General features: G+C 33.6%; 1 protein-coding gene and 1 long non-coding RNA gene across 2 annotated transcripts in view; one reads left to right on the top strand and one right to left on the bottom strand.

Annotated features, from left to right (window-relative positions):
* Positions 1–4,099, bottom strand: part of LOC107700969 (uncharacterized) — a 22,192-nt gene that overhangs the window by 554 nt on the left and 17,539 nt on the right. The window lies entirely within an intron of this gene.
* LOC107700968 (poly(rC)-binding protein 2) overlaps positions 1–4,099 on the top strand; it is a 20,948-nt gene that overhangs the window by 3,665 nt on the left and 13,184 nt on the right. The window lies entirely within an intron of this gene.

Raw genomic sequence — 4,099 nt, 5'->3', positions numbered from 1 at the left:
GTCATAAGGGTCAGTTTTTTTAAATTGAGATTTATACATCATCTGAAAGCTGAATAAATAATCTTTCCATTGTTGTATGGTTTGTTAGGATTTGGCTGAGATACAACTATTTGAAAATCTGGAATCTGAGGGTGCAAAAAAAAAAATCAAAATACTGAGAAAATCACTTTTAAAGTTGTCCAAATGAAGTTCTTAGCAATGCATATTACTGATCAAGCATTACGTTTTGATATATTTAGGGTAGGAAATGTACAAAATATCTTCATGGAACATGATCTTTACTTAATATCCTAATGATTTTTGGCATAAAAGAAAAATTGATAATTTTGACCCATACAATGTATTGTTGGCTATTGCTACAAATATACCCCAGCGACTTAAGACTGCTTTTGTGCTCCAGGGTCACAAATGTGCTGTAGCCCATTGAAATGCTTGAATGTGAACAGGTCAGCGTTTGTGTATGTAGGTGTAGGTGATTTAGGGTAAAATAATGCAGCTGTATTGTACTGTATTTGTATCCATGTATTTAGCTACAAAAATTTAGATTTTCACGATGTATTTTATTTCACTTGTTTGTGCACTTGAATTCTCAGTCACATTAGTGTGTTGAAGTTTGATGTTTTGATAGTGTGTGTGTATAGTAGGGCTTGCATAGACTAGTCGAGTGATCGACTACTTCAACTACTAGTCGGCGCTGTCAGAAACAATCGACTACTCGAGCATGCATTAACTATAATGCATGCACAGAGTTTGCAAGTACGACGTGAATTTTAAGATTACAATATTGCGTGTAACTGTTACTTTCTCTGTTGCATGTAAAATTAAAACATGTAATGTAATAATTAGGGGTGTGCCCGAAGCCGAATCCCTTATCATGTAAAATTAAAATATATAATGTAATAATTAGGGGTGTGCCCGAAGCCGAATACCTTATTCGGAATGGCACGGATAATGGCTTCAAAAACGGAATAACGGACAAGGAATAATTCTGCCTGAATATTCGGCTGAGGCTGGCACAGTCTGGTGTTTGCTAGATAACAGTTGAGCCAGGGGATCAGCGCAACAGTATACACAGACCTCTAAAGTCACGCAATAATGAGTGTGTGAAGTGAATGGATGTAAACTTTATGAATGAAAAGAGCGCAAATCAAACACCGCATTGCTGTTGCCTCTCAGTGCATCTCTCAGAAATCTGAGCTTGGCAAGAGTAATATCAACTAAAATAATACATCATACACGTTCTATTATTTGTGTATATTTAAATGGCAATGATTTAAACCTTAGGCTACGATATGATACACGAATGAATGGAATAAGCACAGCGCGCTCACCAATCAAACAGCCACGTGTGCATCTCAGTCTCAAAAACCAAACCAGCTCTCTCTCAAGAGTAGGCTAATAATCATCTAAGATACAGATACATTTTCTACTAGGCTTACATAGCGTGGCACACGCACATTTGTTTAGTGAAGTAAAAAAAAAAGACTCGCTTAAAGAATTCTGCGTAATGAAAATGTGCGCATTGAATTAATTCAGTCATGTTCAAATGATCACTAAACATTTGTCATGACATCTCTCTGCTTGTATGATAAATTTATTTGTAGAAATTAATAATTATTTTAGTTTAACACGGCATATTTGTTCAGTGATAAAAAAAAAGATAGTCATAACGGTCTTATCAAGTAACTGTAAGAAGTTCCACCTGGTTTTATCCGAATTCAGATACGCATAATTTTGTGATTGTTACAGATACAAATACAGATGCAAATACTGACTGTTACATGAAAATTTAAATATGTAATGTCATAATTATAAAGTTTTGACAATTTACGTATGTTATGTAATTGTTGCATTAGGCTATGAATTACTAAACGTTTATTGATAAGAACTATTTCATGTCTTTTCATTTACAGCATGAACCACGAGTAGTCGAGTAACTCGAGTATTTTTTAAATAAGAAATCGACTAGTCGTGCAACCCCAAGTGTATAGTAAGTTTTAGTAATAAAAACCACATTTGCTTATTTGCAAATCAGTGTTAAATGTCTGCAGTAATTATTTTTATTAGTGCTGACTAATGAATAGAATGACTAGTGCTGGCTAGAATATATTAACATGGTTCATCCATCAGTGCTTTAATACTTACTTTAATACTTTGTTAAAGTTAAATTGAAAATGAGAACTAATATATTTACTGGAGTAATATTTTGTCTGGGTATCTGTACTTTTACTCAAGTACCTGATTTTTGTAATTCATCCATTACTGATCAGTGCTTCCCACAGGTTTGAAATATACTTGCGGTGGTAGCCGGGTGGAAAATCCTCCTATTACCCACGGCCAAAAATGGTCTACTACATGTGACAAATAACAAATAATGTGTGATTTTTAAGAATATTTTAATTTATTGAAATTCATTTTAATTACATAGGCTACTATTACATTTAATTACATACTAATATCATGCATTGTAAATTATGCAAAATTACAGCATTTAAATGGTAGAGTTCTCCTTGTCTTTTACTGAAGTCGTTCCAAACCTGAATGAGTTTCTTTCTTCTGTTGAACACAACAATATTTTGAAGAATGTTGGTAACCCAATGGTTGCTGGTAGCCGTTGACTAACATAGTATTATATATTTTTTTCCATGCTAGGGAAGTCATTGAGGACCAGCAACTGTTTTCAACTAAATACTATGTAGTTGCCTAAAAGGCATCTTACAGGCCTTTCTTGTGAACTTGCCGCCTCTCATGTGTGCGTTGCTTTCATATATGAGAAGTGCGCTCATCATGAATGTTATAACAGCAATTGCGCATCCACAACAGTAATACCTGCTTGTGATGATGAGTGAAAATATCCTGCATCAGACTGTCACTAAATTTAAAAAATAAAATCAGGAAAATCAGCAACAGCTCGTATCATATTTTTTTGTGTGTTGTTTGAATTTGTTTTTGTCATGTTTTATTCTTGATACTAGGGTTGTGCAATTAATTGGAAAACAGTTTCGATTTCGATTTGGCCTCCAACGATTATGAAAATACAATAATCGAGATAAAACGATTATTGCGGCCCATTCCGCCCCCTTTTCCAGCGCTGCGCTTTCGTTACTCCATAAAACCCCAATTTCACGTGCAAATCAGTAAAATCATGTAACGTGACCTTTGCAAAAGGGGACGTGCTTGATTGAAGTATATTTATTCATGATTTTGAAAAGCGTGAAAGAACTTGCGCTGCTCCTCAGGAAGATATATGTGCTCAGAGACACGGACATGTAAAGTCATCTTTTAGCACCTAAACGGTCAAATACACGCAAAAATGTTAAAATGTGGCGCTTACTGATTATTCATGTATACCTTCGTCAGTTATGTAATAAATGAACGTAAAGAGTTGAGAATGAAAATACGCGTGTAACGGTAAATTGGATCCGTGCGGCTCTTAAAGTGACAGCAGCCTAATATTCCTGCTGCGACTGTGTGCTTAATATTAATCAAGCAACAAAAGACAATTTCAAAATAACACACTGCTCTTGAGTGAAGGACTTTTGTAGCTTTAATAAGAAACAAAAAAGTTAAATTCTTGCAGTGAAGACTATGCTGTTTTATTTTACATTTGATTATTCATTTCTGTAGTAGGCTGTAAACCGCATGAGACTTGCATAAAAACACAATAAAGCACAGTTTGTTTCATTTGTATCTTTTTATTCTATTGTATTTGTCCTTTGCTTTTTTTTATTACTGATGGTTAAATTATTTTCAATCATTTTGAGGACTTTTTATTTGTTTGTTTGAAATTCTGCTGGTCTCTACAATGTAGATTTCATAGCAACCTTATTTACAGGAAATATATATATTTGATATGTATCACTATCTTTAAATAAAGCACTCTTATAAAGTTTTGGTCATATGGCCCCCTCATAATCGTGGTTACAATATTCACCAAAATAATCGTGATTATGATTTTTGCCATTATTGAGCAGCCCTAGTTGATACCCTTGAAAAGGTTTTTAATCACTCAATTTAGTTTTGGAATTTTAGGAAACATTCTTTTTTGAAATCATTAGTTTCTATTTTATATTATATATATATATATATATATATATAT

This window comes from Sinocyclocheilus anshuiensis, unplaced genomic scaffold, assembly GCF_001515605.1.
Source record: "Sinocyclocheilus anshuiensis isolate Anshui unplaced genomic scaffold, SAMN03320099.WGS_v1.1 scaffold1838, whole genome shotgun sequence".
In the NCBI taxonomy this organism is placed as follows: Eukaryota; Metazoa; Chordata; class Actinopteri; order Cypriniformes; family Cyprinidae; genus Sinocyclocheilus; species Sinocyclocheilus anshuiensis.
Note: the sequence above shows the minus strand (reverse complement) of the source record. Positions and strands in the feature narration are given on the sequence as shown.